The sequence below is a fragment of the Mustela erminea genome, chromosome 8 (assembly GCF_009829155.1).
Source record: "Mustela erminea isolate mMusErm1 chromosome 8, mMusErm1.Pri, whole genome shotgun sequence".
Taxonomy (NCBI): domain Eukaryota; kingdom Metazoa; phylum Chordata; class Mammalia; order Carnivora; family Mustelidae; genus Mustela; species Mustela erminea.
The window spans coordinates 39,320,578-39,340,836 of record NC_045621.1 but is presented as its reverse complement, the minus strand read 5'-3'; the positions used below and the strand labels follow the sequence as shown (position 1 = coordinate 39,340,836).

Sequence of the window (20,259 nt, the reverse complement as noted above, 5' to 3'; positions counted from 1 at the left end):
AATACTAAGCAATGGCAGAAATACAAAGCAGACTAAACACAATCTGTGTCATCCGCATTTGCACTCCATCCTAAGTATCTAAGTAAAACTGTATAAAGGCTTTCTCTTTACTCCAAAAATAAAGAAAAACTCCTCAACCTGCTTACAAGACCCAGTACACCTCTCCAGCCCCCTCTCCCACCAGATTCTTCAACACTCTTCCTGTTCTGTACATAGAGCTGTACCCTAAGTCCCCAATCCTTCCCATGAACCCCATCATCTTTGCCCTTGCTGTTTGCTCTCACTGGAACACTCCTCCTTTTCCTACGCAACCTTCAGATCTTAGTTCAAATGTCTTTCCAGGGACTTCCCTAAATCAAATGGTGTCACTGTTGTATTTTTACGTTCATGTAATTATTGGTATCATCTGAAGACAGGGGCCAGAGATGCACTCACTGCCCCCCATTTCCAAGGCCCAACATAGTGTACCCAATAAGCACTCAAATATTTGTTGAACAAGTGAATAAATGGGCAACAAACCCATAAGAAGGCAATGAAACATCTTAAGAGGATTCTTTAATGAATCTTTAGAGGCTGCCCAAAGCAATTAAGCCTAAAACCCCTATTTAACTCTTAAGAAAAATAACAAAATACACTTCTCTGGCCCTTCTATGTCCATGGCAAACACTGAGCATCACAGGTTGTTAAGTAAGATACAAAAATACACAAACACACAGTAGATAAAGCAGAATTACTACTTGCTGGGCAACTTGTTTTGGTATTTCTTGCTACAATGCCTACTACATAAGCAGCCCTCTGGAAATACCTGTCAAATGAATAAAGAGCAACATTTCACAAGACTCTTAAGTATATATTACCCAGTAACTAACTCTACTGAAAACTGTGATGACTCATATAAAGACCATTACAGAAGCAAAGGAATGAATCTCTTAAGTGGCAAAGCCCCCTACTATATATAAGCCATATTCATTTAGATCTCAAAAAGGAAAAATGCCAGATGTGTACTAAGAGTGAAAGAAATGGATACTGCAATCAAGTAACCACAGAGCTTTAAACAGAAACTACAAAATGTCACTTTGAACTATTTCCCAAAACCCTTAAGAACATAAGGAACTACTTAGGATTCCCTGTCCCCTCCAATACAAATATAAACTGTATCTACACTTTAGAGATATAATCCATAAACATAACACAGAAAACTCCAGCCCACAGTGATCTCTCCTCCCTCTGATTTTCAATTAAACAAATGCTACTTTATAGTTTTCCCAATAATTTAAGCTAGACACTCTTATTTTATATCTTTTCACATAGTCTAACACTCTGGGTGCTTATTACATACTTACTGAAGTGATATGAAATTATACTGCGTTGAATAATGGATTTTGGTATAAAACTTCCTGCAAAGGTCATTCCTGAAAGTTTTTCATATGCCTCAGTTTTAGCTCCATTATTAGATTAAATATAAAGTCGTTATCCAACAATGTTCAAACAAGGTTTATAGTTTTCCTGGTACCACACCTACAAACTCAATCAAGGGAGGTTTTCAATGTCATGGTGTCTTTTCAGATTAAGTCAGAGATAGTAACAACACCTGCCCCTACTTTCTTCAACGTAGCAATTTTCACTTGACATCGCCCCCAAACTTAATCAGTTCCAGGCAGAGTTCCTTCTGTAGAAAACTGGAAGACACAAAATCTATCTACATTTAATACTAACGGCACATCCCTAAAAACCAGGAAACATAATCTCCGGAAAAGGATCAGTTTTAAATGTCCAATTACATGAGTCTCCACGATCAAGAAAGCAGATAAAATACATCACTTAGGAAAGCCCAAAGCAGCAGGCAAATATCAAGCATTCTAGTTAAGTGGCTGCCATTCAGGGCTCCTCAAACGCTCCATCCCTGCTAGTCCCAAACATCTGTATCAGGACCCAGGACAACGCGCCCACAGGTGACCCGAGTCTCTGGAATCATCCTCTCTACAGCAACAGGCTCTATTTAATTATGGTTTTCCTATCCGCGCCCCGAAGGAGGCTGCAAGAGAGGGCCGGCGGGGCCAGGCGCGAGGAGCCGAGCCTGTCAGGCCGGGTCGGCCGAGAGCTGGGGGCTCGTGGTGGCAGGGGCGACGCCGGAGCAGGGCAACGACGCTGGAGAAGGAAGGCGCTCGCCCCGGGCCGCTGCCGCAGGTGCCCCGCTAAGGACGTAGGAGAGCCCGCAGGCCAGACCCGGGTCCAGGGAAGGGGTCGAGGTGAGGCGCGCGACGGGGGCGGGGAGGCCTCACCGTTGCTCCCGGGAGGCTGGCGCCGCGGAGGTCCCGCAGTTGCTAAGGAGAATGCTCTTCCGGGTCGGGGCGCGGCGGGATAGAGAGCAACGGTGGCCGGACGGGGCCAAGAGCGCCGCGCGCAGCTAGAGCGCCGCGGAGGTGGGGGTCTGTGGTCGTTCCGCTGTCGGGGTGTGCCGCGGCTTGCGGGGGCTGGCCAAGGGCCAGCGCGACTTCTCTCGCCTCGCCTCGCGGGGGCGATGGGCTGTAGCCGGTGGCTCCAGCGAGGCCACTTCTAGGAAGCCTTCCTGCCCGACCCCGGCCGCCTCAGCCGCCCGCTCCGGAGCCCGCCCAGCCCGGGCTCTCGCCCGGCTTCTAGTCCCCCTGTTGTAGCCACGCCGGTGCTTTCGCGGGACGGGGTTTTACTCCTTCTTTCATTTACTAGACACTCGGTTTGGGACACTTGCAGAAGTCTCGGGGCAGGGCTGGCCCTGGAGAGGCGGAGAGGGGCGATTGAGGCGCGGTTCCTGCCCTCAGAAATGCACAGACTGATGGGAGGGCAGGCAGACGGGTGCTGCTTCCCGGGGTGGGCTAAGCAAAGGCCGTGGGGCCTACCCAGACACGGGTGAGGGAAAAGCTGGGGGTGGAGACTTCAAGCACGTAGAAGGGTAGGAAAGAATGTTTCAGGTGAGAAAGTAGGCTCGGTTGAGAAACCTGCTGAAAGGTCAGTGTGGCCTGCCCAGGGAAGTGTGTAGAAAAGGATGGAGCCTAAGAAAACGTCAACATTGTAGGTGTGAACAAAGAAGAGGAACCTTTAAAGAGCAGTCAGAATGTTTGGTTGAAGGACTGCTGAAAAGACAGCAGGAGAGGAGAGAATTCCAGTAAGGATGTGGTCGCCAGTGCCATGATGTGGCCATCAAGTGCCTAGTGGTGACCATAAAAAATCAAAATTCAGGAATATGTTGTCAGAGTGGACAGTGGCTTGAATCTGTGTAGTGAAGGGGTCCACCACCATATCCTCCATATTCAAACAAGGAAAAGAGATAAATTAAATTGTTCCTGAATGCCTTAATGTTTTTGAAAGTATTTGTAAATTTCAGGATTCCTCTACTAATACCTCTACTAATTTTTTTTTTTTAAGATTTCTTTATTTTGGGGACACCTGTCACATCCATTAAGCATCGTGCCACTAAGCATCTGCCTTTGGCTGAGGTCAAGATCCCAGAGTCCTGGGATTGAGCCCCTTGTCGGGCTCTCTGCTCAGAGGGGAGCCTGATTATCCCTCTGCCTACCACTCCCCCTGCTTGTGTTCTGTCTCTCTGACAAATAAATAAATAAAATCTTTTAATAATAATAAAATAAAGATTTCTTTATTTTAAAGAGAGTGTACGTTGTACGGGGTGGGGGGATAGAGGGAGAAGAACAGGGAAAGGGGTGGAGGGAGAGTGAGAGAAAAATCCTCAAGCAGACACATGCACCACCCACTGAGCATGGCTTCCAACATGGGGCTTCATCCCAGGACCCTGAGATCATGACCTCAGCCAAAATCAAGTGTCGGAAGCTTAACCAACTCAGCCACCCAGGCGCCCTGAGCTTTTGGTTTTTAATGTTCACACAGGTCAGAATCCTCCTCAAAACTGTGATGTAGGCAAAACTTGTCTATTCAAACCGTAGCTGAGAAGGAAGACGACGACCAGGAGCAGGAGGCAGAGGATGGCAAAGGTACAGTGATTCAATGGGTAGGAGAGGCCCCGTTGGAGCCAGGGATGGGAAGACCCAGAAAAGGAAAAGAACAGAGGATTAATAACATAAAAGCTGGGGTTTCAGAGCCAGAAATGGGAGAGAAGCCAAGGAAACCAAAAATATTTCAAGCAGGAATAGATAAGCAAAGCAAGGACAATTACTGTACGTATGTTCAGCAGGCAGATCCAGTTTGGGGACAGCTGACAGAAAGTATGGTGTCAGCCAGTGTGAAGGCGGCAGGGTTGAATGGACATGTTCCCACGTCATCTGAGTAGAGTGACCTCTGGGCTTCCTCATGGGGGTCAAAGGAAAACCACAACACACTGTAGAGTGACATGGGGTGAGAAGTTTGCCCCAAGCATACCTCCAGTCCAGAAAACCAGTACATTCCCCTTATATCAAGTATTATAACAAGCTCACTTAAAAGAGGCATATTCCTCTCTAAGAGACTAAATATATCCACAATGGATGTGACCAGCCATCTATAGGAGTAAACCAAGAAATTCAAAATGTGTGGCTGAAAAGTTAGAACACCCAAAATATCGGCCAAGGGAGCTTTAGGTGTAACATAAGCAAGGCAGGACCAGGAAATGGTTTTACAGTTTAATAAAAGGAAGCTAAATCAAGTGTTCTGTGAACAGAAGGGACGAAGTCAACTTGTAATAGAGACAAAAAGAAGCCCCAAATCCATAAAGTACAATAGATAAAGTCTATCCCGCATTCTCCTGGCAGCCTTGAATAGAGCTTCAATTCTAAAGAACTGTGTTCTTTTGAAGGACCAAGGTGATTCATTAGGCTAAACTTGGCTGGGGTTCCAGGAGATTTCAATGTTGCCTCAAGAGATGGAAACTTATCATTGCTGTGAGGGCATATTTTTAGAGAACTGCAGGGAGTTGTGGGTGAACTCTGTACTTCCAGGATGGTGTGGGCATGAAGGGTTCCAGGTGACTCTGGTCTCTGGATAATGGATAGCCAATTAATGAGGCAAAATGCTCTGAAGAATGCCCAGACTATAAACAGAGGACCAGGGTTACCATGCCCTGTTGGTATATACAGTGAGCCATCTGCTACCTCCAGCAGAATTCCATTTTGGCATTGAGAGGTATTGTGTCTATTATGAAATTCAAGCCTTCCTGGGAGTTTAAGGATTATAGACAGCTAAAATGCCCCAGAGTTTTCCAGGTCCAGATGACCCTGATTCCTAACCACTACCACCCCCAACTTGGTCTTCTCCTACACTAACATTACCCAGTCACAGAGGCAGAAATCCAGACACCTAGGAGCCATCCGTGACTCCTCCACTCCCCCCGCCACCATACCCTCACCCTTACAGCCCAGTCCAAGAACAAGTCCTGTAGGTTGTCTCATTCACCCCACCCAATCCCACTACCAAATACCACAAGAACTTTAAGGAAATATGATGGAATAAATCTATTCAACAACATGCTTGATTTCACCTTGAAGGAAGGAAAAGCTAACAAAAGGACTATTAAATATATTGAAGAAAAACTAAGATAAAGTTGAACATATTCCAAGAACCAAAGTGAAGGAGTATTTGCTGGCCTAAGGGTATGACTTTGGAAGGACCAATCAGCTGTGGGATGGAGTCAAGTGCCCTGAGCCTCATCTTTGCGTGTGCAGGCTGATAGTGCTGTGGGCTGAGTGTTACGGGTGAGCAGAAAATATGTCTCATCCTCTCCATATCAATTGATCTTGGCCTCCTTAATTCCAGCAATTAGCCCCACCCAGACCACTATTTCCCACTTGCAGTCCTTGTCTGATGAGAGTCTGTTTTTGTTCTTGTCTCACTTTAAATGTAGCTTTAAAAAAATACATTTTTTTCACTCTATGAGTATTATTTTTCTCTTAGCTTTTTAAATATAAATCCTTGGGACATCTGGGTAGCTCAGTCGGTCAAGCACCTGCCTTCAGCTCGGGTCGTGATCCTGGGGTCCTGGAATAGAATCTCACATTGGGCTCAGTGCTCAGTGGGGAGCCTGCTTCTCCCCCTGCATACAGCTCCCCCTGCTTGGGCTCTTTCTTTCTGACAAATAAATAAATCTTTTTTTAAAAGTGTTTTAAGAAAAATGATAATAAAAATAAATAAATATAAACCCTTCTAGATCCTTCCCACTTTTAGCCTCAGAGCTCTTAGCCTTTACCTTAATTTCTCTTTACCTTCTAGTTCCTATTTAAAATCTCATCTTTCTGAATACTTCCAACTGTTCATTTTACTTTATCAGATCTATCAACATGTTATTCTTATTTTTTCTTTTCTTTTTTTTTTTTTTTAGATTTTATTTATTTATTTGACAGGCAGAGATCACAAGTAGGCAGAGAGAGAGGAGGAAGCAGGCTCTCTGCCAAGCAGAGAGCCCGATGCGTGGCTTGACCCCAGGACCCTAGGATCACGACCTGAGCCGAAGGCAGAGGCCTTAACCCACTGAGCCACCCAGGTGCCTTCAACATGTTATTCTTAATCTTTTAGATTTATTTTTTTTTATTTTCTAGTTCTTTACTCTTTCTTTTATTTTCTATTTAACATATGCTACTTCAAGTATGAATTTTAGAAACTTCTCATCTATAATGCTATTTGTTCAAAGTTTTGATTCCCACATCCTTAGCTTTTAATTTGCCTTAATTTTTGTATCTCTCATTCTCCCATTTTGATCTTCTCTTCCCCTGATCTTCCATCTTTTTTCTAATTTTGAGCTCTCTCTTTTAACCACAGATTAATCTCAGCAGCTGTAAATGACAAATAATAGTTATTACACTTTACAAAAGAAAGAATGACCGGGTGTCTGGGTGGCTCTGTGGAGTAAGCCTCTGACTTTTGATTTCAGCTCAGGTCCTGATTTCAGGGTCCTGAGATCCAGCCCCGCATCAGGCTGGGCACTCAGTGGGGAGTTTTTTCTCTCCTCCCTCTCCCTGCCCTCCCCTGCTTGATCTCTCAGTCAAATAAATAAATAAATAAATAGACCTTTTTTAAAAAAGAAAGAGAGAAAGAGATAAAGTGACCTTTAAACTCATTAAACCCAGAATGTTGACACCTTTGTCTTGTTGGAGAATTCACTGCACAGGGAGGTCTTCATAGGACAAGGTTTTACTTTTCTCCTGTACCTTGCCCTCTGCCAGATACCAGCATCACGTGAAGCTGGCAATTCCAGTAGAGCAGCAATGCGTCAGAGCACTTAAGGGTAATCAGACTGCTGGGTTCAAATCCAACTCCTTCAGTTACTCACTGTGTGACCTTAGGCAAATTACTCAACCTCTCCATTGAGGTTTCCCTCCCCATAGCATGTGAATGATGATGGTACCACCTCATAAGGTTGATGTGAATTTTAAATGAGTCAGCACTTAAAACAGTGCCTGGCACAGAGTAAATACATGTTTGTTAATATTATCATTTGATAAGAAATTATCCTCAACCATAGTCACTCTTAGGAGTGTAGAACAGCTAAGTATCTTGTATATGATGGTCCTAATAGACAGCTTGCTTTCTTCCTTCTGTAGCAGATGCTGCAGCCTACCGAACTTCACTTTTGGCATGCTCTCTTCCTAACAGAACCCCAATTTTTTCTTCCCAGATAACAACTCTTCTCCAAGGAATCATGTGCTGGAGGGGAAGGTTGGGTCTGCTCTGCATCTATGTGAGTGTTTGAGGTGGGTGGGGGACAATTTCAATGAAAGGTGAGTCTTTCTCCTGTTCCAGAGCCCAGTGCTGAATGAGTCTCTTCACTTTAAAAAGTCTAGAGAGAAGGGGCACCTGGGTGGCTCAGTGGGTTAAGCCTCTGCCTTCAGCTCAGGTCATAATCCCAGGGTCCTGCTTTCTGCTTGGCGGTGAGCCTGCTTCCCCCGACCCCCACCCCGCCTGCCTCTCTGCCTACTTGTGATCTCTCTGTGTGTCAAATAAATAAATAAAATCTTTTTTAAATTTTTAGAAATTAAAAAGAAAAAGTCTAGAGAGAAAACAGCTGATTGGCTAAGGCCAGCCTATGAATTGGGCTAGGGGGATCCATGGAGCCAGTCCACTGACCCAGAGAAACAGACTCACTCAGCACAATTATGGCCATTTGGGTCTATACCTTCCTTAGGATCTCTGTGTATGTGTGTGCACCTGTGGACCCACTTATTAAGGGAAAGGGGGAGTGAATTTCAATGAAGGTATATGAGCAGGGAGAAATAATCTTATGCAGTGTATAACCCATCTACACAGATAGACATACCCTCGTCTGAAAAGCAAGAATATAAAGTATAATTTTTGTAAAATATGATAATCACATTTGAAAATATTTAACTGGAGATAAAACATCTCAGAATGCCAAAACCAAACCAAGACAATTTGAGCAAAGAGGACTTAGAGAAGGTGAGTAAATGACAAAAAACAAACAAACAAACAAAACAAAACAAAACAAAAACCGAACCTACTCTTAAGAAAGAAACGGGCTTTTTTAAAGTAGTTTTTAGTTAGAGTAAATATAAAGAAATGAGCCCAGTCTGTTTTTTTTTTTTTAAGATTTTTTATTTATTTATTTGTCAGAGAGAGAGAGAGCGAGCGAGAGCGAGCACAGGCAGACAGAGTGGAAGGCAGAGGCAGAGGGAGAAGCAGGCTCCCTGCGGAGCAAGGAGCCCGATGTGGGACTCGATCCCAGGACGCTGGGATCATGACCTGAGCCGAAGGCAGCTGCTTAACCAACTGAGCCACCCAGGCGTCCCCCCAGTCTGTTTTTTGTTGGGTTAGTGAAAAACGTAGTAAAACACTGGGAAACTGAGTGGATCAGAAAATTGTGAGAACATCTCATCTCCCTTAAGTGAGCCAAAATACACGGCCTCCAATAGAATTCCTAAAGTAAACTAAAGAGAAAACAAAGAATTTTAATAACTGAGAAAAATACAGAATAACACAGTTACAACAATAATAAGATTACATGTAAATGGACGAAATTCTCCCATTTAAAAAACAGCATCATAGACTGGATTAAAAAGACAAAATCCACACCTACAAATCTTCTTTAAAAAATACATTTAACAAAAGGGAGGATAGAATAATTTAAGAGCCTGGCTCTGGTAAATCATGCTTGCATAAAACCAAGTATAGCGGGTCCCAGCTTGACTGATTAAGTTATGTTCATCCCAGGATACTGGCATACCTGGGCATGCCCAGAACACCCATGGCAGGACCCAGAGGAGGTCTGTTTTCATGAGAAGGCAGCATCCTAGGAAAGAATCCCTCCTTCAGGCAAGGCCAAAGGGAAGCCCAAGGACAAGAGGCCAGGATGATGCAGTGTAAGGGAGGGAGACTGCAGGGGTGGGTGTGAACACAATTCACACTGCCGGCCTCAGGCAGCTCTGCTCTGTAGCTTTTCAACAGAATGGGCACCAGCCTGGAAAGGGTGCTGTTGGAGCATGTTGGCCTTAACTCTCCACAATGCTCCATTCATTGGCCCCGAACACAGGCTCTGCCCCAGCCCCACTGAGAGATCATGGGCAAGTCCCTGCACCTCGGGGGCCTCCATTTCTTCTACAGATGGAGGCGATTGGAGGAACAGATCCAAAGAAGAAAAATTGGGAAATAGAGAGCTTTCTCAAGTGCAGATTGAGCTTTCTCAGACAATTAATTGCAATTTTCAAGATAAAGATATTCACATAGATACACAAAGATTTTACACATTCTTTCTTGGACTTCCATACAGCAAAATTGAAGAAAAACCCAATATACTACCTATATGCACATGACCAGGAAAGAATGGAAGAAAAACTCTGTGACAGAATAATTGAGTTAAAAAAGCAACACCCTAAAAGGGATGTTATGTTAAAGACAAAGAAAAAAAAGATACCATTGACACAGTTAAAACTGTGTCAGATGAAATTTGCTTCTCTCCTGCCTATGTTAGTAAGAAGGAAAAAGGAAAAAATAATCAATCCAATCTACACCTAAATTTTTTTTAAAGATTTCATTTATTCATTAGAGAGAAAGAGAGAGACAGCACAAAAGGGGGAAGGAATGAGGAAGAGGGAGAAGCGGGCTCTCCACAGAGCAGGGAGCACAATGCAGGGCTCAATCCCAGGACCCCGGGATCGCGACCTGAGCAGAAGGCAGCCGCCCAACCGACTGAGGCACCCAGGCACCCTTACACCTAAATTTTTTAGAGATTGACGTAACAAATTTAAAAGGAAAAGGCAATAAATATAAAATCAAATAAATTAGAAAATAAGAGGGTGTCTGTTTAATATGCAAAACAGATAAGAAATTAGCTAATATGGTATTTGCAGACTATTAGGATAGTCAACAAATACCCAAGAGAGCATAAGAGAAACAAAATGCAAAAACTATAAACACAAAAAAAGTTTTAATTATTAGGAAATATTATTCAAAGTTAAACTCTGGTAAGTTTTAAATATTAAAGGGATTAATAATTCTGAATACAACTTACACAAGAAGAAAAGAAAACTCAGGCAACAGGGAAAGATTAGTGAAAGGGAAAGTTCAAGGAAGAAACATGGAAAATTTATTGTAGAATGACTCAGTGAATTCTTTTTAAAAAGCACCTAGACTTTATTTAAAAAAAAAAAAAAAGGCACCTAGAGTTGATAATGTTGTCATTAACAATTTCAATATCAAATAAATAAAAACCAAATTCATTTTGTAAGGCAAATATTGTTATTTCCCTCCTACTTGTAAAGATATAGACTATAATACTGAAAAAAGTTTCAAAAAATTCTGTACATAATTTTACTACTTCATACATAATTTTACTACTTTTGCACAATTATTTTTATTTTATTCTGTTTTTCTGGACTGGTGCTATATACTTGTGCCGCATAGTTGCAGAATGTGTAACTATCTTGCATCCCTGCATTTATAAATTGTAACTTAGCATGTTCCATGTTTATCTTAGAGTTTTCTTTTATGCTATTCATTATATAAATTACAAATGTTAATTGGAAATAACTTAGAAATAACATTTGATTATGAGGAAGCAACTAAAAATGTATGCCTGATTCCACCCAAAGATAGACAGACAGACAGACATTTGGATTTGGCTCTCAATATACTTTTTTGAAATTTTTAAGATGAGATATACAGTTGACCCTTGAACAATGCAGGGATTGGGATGCTAATTCCCCAGACAGCTGAAAATCTGAATATAACTTTTGACTCCCCCAAAACGTTATTACTAATAGTCTACTATTAGTCTACTGTTAATTGAAAGCCTTACCAATGACATAAACAGTCAATTAACACCTATTTTATATGTTGTATGCATTATATACAGCATTCTTACAATAAAGTAAGCTGGAGGAAAAAAGGTTATTAAGAAAATGATAAAATACATTTATAATATGTACAGTATTATATTTATAGAAAAAAACTGCATATAAGTGGACCCACATAGTTCAAAACATGTTGTTCAACAGTCAGCTATATAATTCAAATAACATCTAATTCACCATTTTAAAGTATGCAGTTCAGTGGTTTATAGTATAGTCACAATGTTTTCCAGTAATCACCACAATTAATGTAGTACATTTCATCATACCAAAAAGAAACCCCATACCCTTTAGCTGTCATTTCCCTCCCATCCTCCCAGACCTAGGAAGCTACCAATTCTTTGTTACAGATTTCCCTATTCTGGACATTTCATATGGAATGTGGCTTGGTCCCTTGTGACTGGCTTCTCTCACTTAAAATGTTTTCAAGTTTTCATCCATATTGTATCATGAATCAGTACTTCGTTCCTTTATATGGAGAACTAATATTCCGCTGTATATATATCCACATCTTGTTTATCTCTTCATCAGTTGATAAATATCTGGGGTGTTAACACTTTTTGGCCATTATGAATAATGTTACTATGAACATTCAAGTGCAAGTTTTTGCATAAACATATGTTTTCAGTTCTTTGGGGTATGTACATAGACATGGAATTGCTGGGTCATTTGGGCCCAGTTATGTGGCAACTACACCATTTTACTTTCCCACCAGCAATGGATGAAGGTTCAGATTTCTCCACAACCTTGATGTCATTTGTTATTTCCCATTTTTTTTTATTACAGGCATCCTAGTAGAATGATAATCTCATCTAGTAAAGTGGTATCTCCTGGTAATTTTAATTTGCAGTTCCCTAATAGCTAGTGATGGTAAGTATCTTTCCATGTGCTTATTGACCTCTTTTATATCTTTTTGGAGAAATGCCTGTTCAAGTGTGTCACCCTTTTTGTCGTTGAATTGTAAAGACTTCTTTACATATTCTGGATGTGAGGCCCTTATCAAGTATGTGATTTGCAAGTATTTTCTCTTACGTTGTGGGTTGTATTTTTACTATTTTAACAATGTCCTCCAGTGCAAAAAAAAAGGTTTTGGTTTTTCTGAAGTCCAAATTACCTATTTTTCTTTGGTTGTTTATGCTGTAGGTGACGTATCTATGAAACTGTTGCCTGATCCGAGGTCACAAAGATTGTATACCTATGTTTTCCTCTATGTTTTAGCTCTTAAATTTAAGTCTTTGATCTATACATTTAAATCTTCACTCTTTTGCATGTGGTTATCCTGTTGTTCTGACACCATTTGTTAAAAAGACAATTTTTTCCCCCTGAATGCTTTTGGCACCCTTGTCAAAATCAACTGACCATAAGTTCATGGATTTATTTTTGGGCTCTCAATTTTATCCCATTGACCTGTAAGTCTAACTTCATTCCAGTGCCATACTGTCATGATTACAATAGCTTTTTAGTAAGCTTTGAAATTGAAAAGTCTAAAAGTTTTGAAATCAAAATGTAATCTACTTTACAATTGTTCTGTAATTTTTTCACTCCAAAAGCTTGAAAATATGTATCAGCATGTGAACAAATATTCTATAGCCTTAATTTAAATAAACAGTATGAATCTTCCATTATTTATTTGACCAAAATTACATCATATTGTTAGATACATAATATCCAACCTTTTATCATAAATAGTGTTTAATTTTCATCCATGCAACTAAATCCCTGCATATAATATACATATATATACATGCATGAAATTCTTTGCTTTGAAAATTATTTTTATATATTAATTTAAAAGACTGTATTGTATTCCATTAAGTTTATGCACAATAATTGTATTCAGTGTTCAAGCATTATAAATAATGGTGCGATAACATTTTTGTATATTTGGTTAAGCTCCTTTTGGATAATTTCCTTAGACAAAATAGACTAACTTGAGATTCCTCACTCAAGCAGTATAAACACTTTTATGACAATTGATACATATCCAATACATACTCCAAATACATGTAATTTTCAATTTAATGCTACCCTAAAGCAATGTATACCAATTTCACTATAACTTTGTCAGAATGGGGTATTATACTTAAAAAAAAAACTATTTTAGTGATTGAACATACTGCTTTGTGTTTGAACTTTATCTGTCTGGTTACCAGTGATGTTTTGACTCCTCTTGTATGCTATCCATACATGTATGTATCTTTTTCCAAATATAGTGTTTTCTCATGACTTTAACCAATCCTCTATCAAAGCCTTCAATCCAACTAATTTATTAAGTCTCTTATTAAAGTGTAATAGTCACTGTTTCGTAATTCTTGCTATAAACAATATCCTGTCCACTTTGGCTCATTTATTTTTAGTGTACAAGCAGCCAGGTCATCATGCTGGGCTTAGAATATTTATTTACTTAGAATACTTATTTTGAAGAAAAGTGAAAACTGAAGCTAAACTGACTTTTGATCCTTCAAAAGTGGCCTCTTACTGTGTGTGGGAGATAGTAGAACTTGGTATTTATTTTGAAAAGGAATATGCTTATTTAGTGCAAAGGGTAGCCAGTGGAAAAGTGTCCCCTATTCCTGTCCAGCAGCAGCCAGCCCCCCTCCTGTTACCAGTTTCTTCTATACTGACACCCATTATTCACGCAATTGACATGCTCCGTGTGACAACAAAGACAGTGGTTCAGAGAGGCCTAAACCCATCTCTCCCTTGGGCTCGCCACTGGTTCAAGTGGTTTCCTCATCTTGTGCATCATCAAGAGGAAATGAACACGAGGAACCTGGCAGAGGCCTGGGTCCTATGAAGACCACAATGAACAAGCCAAATGTTGCCTTTCCTCAAGAACTTTGCTCAGTCATCCTTCTTAGGTCAGCCTTGTGGCTCTCCTTGCTTTTCCCCCTTCCAATCGGGCCATTTCTCTTTGCTGCCAACCTCGAGTCCTCCATCATCTCCTCCCACGGCCAGGAAGCCCATACACAGGGCCCAACCTGCGGTCAGCCAGGAGATGGAAAGCTGGGGCTTCCCACTGCCTCAGTGGTCTCCGAGAATTATTAACCAAATATTCACACTTTGTGTTCACCAGAATTATCTTGTCAGATGCAGTAAAAACAGTTATACTTTTGCTTCCACGTTATGGAGGGCAGGTGTTTCGCCGTGGGGAAGAAGGTTAAGATAAACAATGAACTCTTTCACCTTATTCAGGGATCAGTATTTTCGTTCTGTTAAAGAATGGTCCCTGAACTCTGAAAATACTGGCCAGCATCTCCACCAGCAATGCCATCTGCCTGCAGAGGAGAGCAAGATTTCAGTCGGATAATATGTATATCAAAACACGTTTCTTATTTTCTTCTTTTTAAGTATTCTATTTTAACTCCAGTGTAGTTAACATACAGTGTTATATTAGTTTCAAATGTACAATATAGCAATTCAATGGTCCTGTACATTGCTTAGTGCTCATTAACATAAGTGTGCTCTTTTTTTTTTTAAGATTTTATTTATTTATTTGACACAGAGAGAGATAGCAAGTAGGCAGAGAGACAGGAAGAGGGAGAGGGGGAAGCAGGCTCCCCAATAAGCAGAGAGCCCGATGTGGGGCTCAATCCCAGGACCCTGAGATCATGACCTGAGCCGAAGGCAGAGGTATAACCCACTCAGCCACCCAGGTGCCCCAAGATAAGTGTGCTCTTAATCCCTTTCACCCATCCTCCCTCCCTACCTCCCCCCGATAACCATCAGTTGTGCTCTATAGTTAAGAGTCTGGTTTTTGTTTGTGCGTTTGTTTGTCTCTTTTCTTCTTTGTTCATTTGTTTTGTTTCTTAAATTCCACATATGAATGAGATCATATGGTATGTGTCTTTCTCTGACTTATTTCACCTAACATTATACACTCTAGTTCCATCCATGTCATTGCAAATGGTAAGATTTCATTCTTATGGCTGAACAATACCCCCATTGTATATACACACCACATCTTTATCCATTCAGCAATCGAAGGACACTTGGGCTGCTTCCATCGCTTAGCTATTGTCAATAATGCTGCTATAAACATTGGGATGCATGTATCCCTTTGATTTAGTGTTTTCGTATTCTTTACTAGCGTGATTACTAGGTCATAGGGCAGTTCTATTTTTAATTCTTTGAGGAAACTCCATACTGTTTTCCACAGCGGCTGCATCAGTGTGCATTCCCACCAACAGTGCAAAGGGTGCCTTTTTCTCCACAGCCCTGCTAACGCTTGTTTTTTATATTGTTGATTCTAGCCATTCTGACAGGTATGGGGTGACATATCACTGTAGTTTTGATTTGCATTTCCCCGATGATGAGTTATGTTGAGCATCTCTTCATTGTCTGCTTAAAAAAAAGAATCCCATATCATTCATGAGATTGTTAAGCTTTCACCATAATTTGTATTATTTAAAGACCTTTTACTTTCTTCATGCCCACTAGGATGGCCATGGTCAGAAAGACAGGTAAAACATGTACTGGTAATGATAGGAAGCAACCTTCATTCTGTGTTGGTGGGAATGGAGGCTGCTGCCAGTTTGAAAAACTGTGTGACAGCTCATTAAACACGGGGCTAACATATGACCCAGTAATTCCACTCCTAGGTATATACTCAAGAGAATGAAAACATATGTTGACCCCAAATCTGTGCATATATCTCCATAGCAGCATTATACATGATGCCAAAAAATGGAAGCAAAGCAAATGTCCATCAACCAATGAGTGGGTAAACAAAACATGGTGGGTGCATACGGTGGGCTGTCATGTAGCCATAAAAAAACAAAGTACTGATACATGCAACAATATGAGTAACTCTTTCTTTTTAAAGATTTATTTATTTATTTAATTATTTGTTTATTTGAGAGAGAGTGAGAGCATAAGCTGGGGAGAGAGGCAAGCAGACTCCTCGCTGAGCAGGGAGCCCAGTGCAGGGCTCCATCCCAGGACCCTGAGATCACGACCTGAGCCGAAGGCAGAGGCTTAACCCACTGAGCCACCCAGGTGCCCCAATATGACTGAATCTTAAAAATGTTATATAAAGAAAGCAGACATATAAGGCCATATATTATCTAATTCCATTTATATGAAATGCCCAGAATAGGCAAATCTATAGACCCAGAAAGTAGATTTGTGGTTGCCTAGGTTTGTGGGGCATGGAGGGAATGAGGATTAATGGTTTGGCGGTGGGGAGTCGCTCAGGGTGATGGATTATGGTGATGGTAGCACAATTCTGAATATACTAAAAGCCATTGAATTCTACATTTTAAATGGGTGAATTGGTTAAGGTACACATTATATCTCAAAAAGCTGTTTTAAAACTTTTGTTTCCAGGGGCGCCTGGGTGGCTCAGTGGATTAAGCCGCTGCCTTCGGCTCAGGTCATGATCTCAGTGTCCTGGGATCGAGCCCCCCCCACCACCTGCATCAGGCCCTCTGCTCAGCAGGGAGCCTGCTTCCCCCTCTGTCTCTGCCTGCCTCTCTGCCTACTTGTGATCTCTCTCTCTGTCAAATAAAATAAATAAAATCTTTAAAAAAAAAAAAAAAACTTTTGTTTCCAACAGGTGAACATTGCCTGTATGTATTTAAAGTTACTTATTTTTTTTTAAAGATTTTATTTATTCATTTGACACAGAGAGATCACAAGTAGGCAGAGAGGCAGGCAAAGAGAGAGAGAGAGGAGGAAGCAGGCTCCCCGCGGAGCAGAGAACCCGATGCGGGACTCGATCCCAGGACCCTGAGATCATGACCTGAGCCGAAGGCAGCGGCTTAACCCACTGAGCCACCCAGGCGCCCTAAAGTTACTTATTTTTTTAAAAGATTTTATTTATTTGTTTGACAGAGAGAGAGAGAGTGCAAGCAGGCGGAGCAGCAGGCTGAGGAAGAGGGAAAAGCAGACTCACCACTGAGCAGGGAGCCTCATGTGGGGCTCACCGTGGGGCTGGACACGATGCTGGACATGGGGCTGGACATGGGGCTGGACACAGGTCTGGACACGGAGCTAGACTCAAGGCTCTATCCTACGACCCTAAGATGATAACCCCAGCCCAAACCAGGAGCTCAAAGCTTAACTAATTGAGCCATCGAGGCACCCCTCTTGCTCACCTTTAATATGGGATTTGAAAGAAGGTATTAAACCAATTTCAGCAGACTCAGAGGAGTTGGTTCTTTATTGAATAAATATCGCCACCTTCCAAGTGAAATTATCTTTCCCAGAAATGTAAATTCTTCTAGGCATTGACTGATAATAAAAATGTGGACAGAAGCTCTCTTTTCCATGGGGACAATATCAGAAGGAAGGCTCTTGTGGTTAGCTAACAGTTCTCAGAGACTAAGCTGAATTTTCAAAGGGCTACCACTTCCCCAGGTTTTGTATCATTTCAATGGAGGTAAGTTTGTGGATTTCATGAATCCATTCCTAGTTCTTTGCCTGAGACACATTTAATTATTTTCCACAATATCAAAACCAATGGAATGAGAAATTCATAAACTTCGCCTGCTTGGCGGACAAGTCAGATCACAGTTACATTTATGTCTAAGTTACCCCAATCCTGGGACCTTCCTACCTTGTCAGCAGGAATTTCTGGTCAATTTGGGGGTGTAGCCTCCCCTAATATATGAAGTCTTCCTGTGGTGCTTGGATATGTCACCAAATTTGTCCCCAGTGTGTTCCCTCCAGCTGCCTGCTAGGGAAACAGAAATTCAGACAGTCCCTCAGGGACACAGACTTCCACCACTGCAAGAGTGCACCCCACCCACGTCCCTACCCCAGGGCCTTGCCAGCTGGTGTTGCTGCCTCCGGCCCCCTGGCTCCGATGTCCAACGTGGCCCTGGCTCCCCAGGTCTGCTGTGCAGCTGTAGGTCAGGCCCCAGCGAAACTCTAGGAAAGCCTCGGAACCACATTTCCTATGGTGCTCATACCTGGTCCACCACCTCTACCATCATGGGGAGACCGGCCCCACCTCTGGGGTCTGGGTCCCTTAGTTGAGTGGGAGAGGGGGTGCTGTCCCCCATGTTACCAGGATGTCCAGGGAAAGCACCAGCACCCCAAGGCCGTGCAGCTTTTCCAACTCACACGCAGCCAAGCCCCCCACCCGCCCATGGTGCCCATGGGCTTGAGCGATCATGAGATAGGTGCAAGCTCCTGCCAGGGAGGGCTCAGTTCCCCAGGCTAGACTTAAGAAACACTAGTGTGTGCTGGCCCAGTCAGTTAAGCATTTGACTCTTTATTTAGGCTCAGGTCATGATCTCAGGGATATGAGGTCGAGCCCCCCGCAGCAGGCTCCATGCTGGGGATGGAACCTGCTTAAGATTCTCTCTCTTCCTCTCCCCCTCCTCCCACTCTCCCTCTCTTAGAAGAAGAAGAAGAAGAAGAAGAAGAAGAAGAGGAAGAATGAAGAAAGAAAGAAAGAAAGAAAGAAAGAAAGAAAGAAAGAAAGAAAGAAAGGAGAAAGAAAGAAAGAAAGAAAGGAAGGAAGGAGGAAAGAAGGAAAAGAAACACCAGTGTAACCACAGGCTCCTTTCAGAACTCCCATATTATCTATCCTGGTTATTCTCCATGTACCTCCTCACCCCCCAATCCATTCTGATTATTCTCTGTCCTGCTTGGCCAGGGTTCTGGCAGTGGCAGTTTTCAGTGGTTAAAAGTACTATTGAAAGCCCTACCTTTCATGCTCCCAGCTCTCAATCACCCCCTTAGTTCCTTTTACCTTGTGCGTAGCTATGGAAAGCAAAATGGAGTGACTCGTGTCAGCGGCGGCTGGTGTCTGGAGGTGATGCGAGCAGCCAAGGGCGGTGTGGCCAAGACCAGATTCCGCAGAAACCAGCACAGGCTGCTGGCACCCAGAACTGATAACCAGCAGGACCAGAGAAGGTCTGCCAAGGCCCGAGACTGATTAATTAAACTCCTTTAAAATGGGATGATTTTTGCAGCAAACTGTCAGACTTTCAAGATGCTGACCCTTCACATCTGACCACGTCAGGCCCTGCCTGATTGACCTCTGAACAGAACAGAGATCCTCCACGGCTTGAACGTAACAAACAGCACATGCCAAGAGCCAACACAGACAGGACAGGGGCTCCATGTCAAGTGCACACTCACAGACTGACTTTGTGTTCTGTTTCTTCACTTTCCACCCCCTGTTGTATCTTGGTGGTTGTGCAACTTTGCGTTGCGCTTTGTGGTGTGGGACATGTGAGAAGCCACGTTAAACGCACTGTGAAATGTCACTGAGTCTGGAATCCTGAACCTGCTTTACGGTCATGCCAACCTTGGCTTTGTGGTCGAACAAAGAGGTGGAAAGACACAACCTGCGTGTGCGTGACGTCACGGCGTGCGTCGTCTAAGTTCTCCCAGTTAAACGCTCTGAGTTGCCACAAACCCAACTCTCACTGCCCTCCCAGGACTCTTGGGGAATCCTCAGCAGAGAAGTGGTGCCCCAAAATGATGAAATTGGCCATCCTTTCAATAAGGCAGCTGAAGACTGAGCCACGTTTAATCTGACTTAGAAAAATAGAAAAGGGTATCTGGGTGGCTTAGTTGGTTAAGCAACTGCCTCGGCTCAGATCATGATCCTAGAGTCCTGGGATTGAGTCCCGCATCAGGCTCCCTGTTTGGCAGGGAGTCTGCTTCTCCCTCTGGCCCACCCCCTTCTCATGCTCTCTCTCTCTCCCTACATTCTCTCTTTCTCAAATAAATAAATAAAGTCTTTTTTAAAAAATAGAAAAATGTAGCCTTTCTGGAACATTAGAATGTCAGAGCAAATCCACCCAAGTTTGGACCTCTGTGAGCTCTCTCACTTGTCCACCCAGAGCTCCCCTGTCCTCCTCAATATTCTGTGAAGAGATATTAGGTGCATAGGACTGTTTGTTGCCCTCTCCATGACCTTGGGCTCCAGGGACAGAATCACTGAGGGTCTGAGCCTCATGTGCTCCAGGAGAAGCCCCGTTCTTGACACAGATCTAAGGTTGATGCCTTAACCCTACAAATT

The 20,259-nt window shown here is 42.5% G+C and overlaps 1 protein-coding gene and 1 long non-coding RNA gene across 5 annotated transcripts in view; one reads left to right on the top strand and one right to left on the bottom strand.

Annotated features, from left to right (window-relative positions):
• Positions 1 to 2,370, bottom strand: part of DIS3L2 (DIS3 like 3'-5' exoribonuclease 2) — a 365,245-nt gene extending 362,875 nt beyond the window's left edge. For 2 of the 3 annotated variants that reach the window (XM_032355174.1, XM_032355177.1), the window contains exon 1: positions 2,283 to 2,370. The gene's annotated coding sequence lies outside the window, so the exon portion shown is untranslated. The remainder of the gene's footprint in view (positions 1 to 2,282) is intronic. The other variant, XM_032355175.1, reaches the window with a different exon arrangement.
• Positions 1,880 to 17,144, top strand: LOC116597450. Of its 2 annotated transcripts, none has more exons than XR_004288608.1 (3): positions 1,880 to 2,249; positions 7,592 to 7,667; positions 17,114 to 17,144. It is a non-coding gene; the product is annotated as an uncharacterized LOC116597450 (long non-coding RNA). The 2 variants fall into 2 exon arrangements; XR_004288609.1 differs by lacking the exon at positions 17,114 to 17,144 and adding an exon at positions 12,063 to 12,146.
• The last annotated feature ends 3,115 nt before the right edge of the window (positions 17,145 to 20,259 follow it).